Consider the following 449-nt stretch of genomic DNA (forward strand, 5'->3'; position numbering starts at 1 on the left):
AAAAAAAACCCTTCCTCCCCACACTTGGTTTCTCCCGCAGGTATAAAGGCTCATTCCGCTGGCGTGCTGTTTCTTAATGGATCAGTGGCCTGCAGCTGATGTGAGTAAGTGCTGCGCTTCTGAACGGTTTCTAGATTTATATGTTAGTTTTTAGTTAAAAGATGGTAATACATATGCCTGTTTAACATTTTCCTTTTAGTTGTGTTAGAATGAGTTGTCCTCGCCCATGGTTTACGGTTTAGTGAAGTGTTTGTGTTGCTGTGAGCTGGTTCTGTTAGAGAATGCTGCCTTCACGTGCTCGAGAAGAGATGTTAATTAGGAGCTTCCTCAACAGGAATGGGATGTATGTGCTACTGGGCGGGCCATAAACTCTAAACCTGGTGGAGGGACCAGCATTGCTGCTGTCAGTGCTATTCTCACAACAGCTGCATCACTTTGTCCTGTCGCTA

Source organism: Sinocyclocheilus grahami, unplaced genomic scaffold (genome assembly GCF_001515645.1).
Source record: "Sinocyclocheilus grahami isolate Dianchi unplaced genomic scaffold, SAMN03320097.WGS_v1.1 scaffold2061.1, whole genome shotgun sequence".
Taxonomy (NCBI): Eukaryota; Metazoa; Chordata; class Actinopteri; order Cypriniformes; family Cyprinidae; genus Sinocyclocheilus; species Sinocyclocheilus grahami.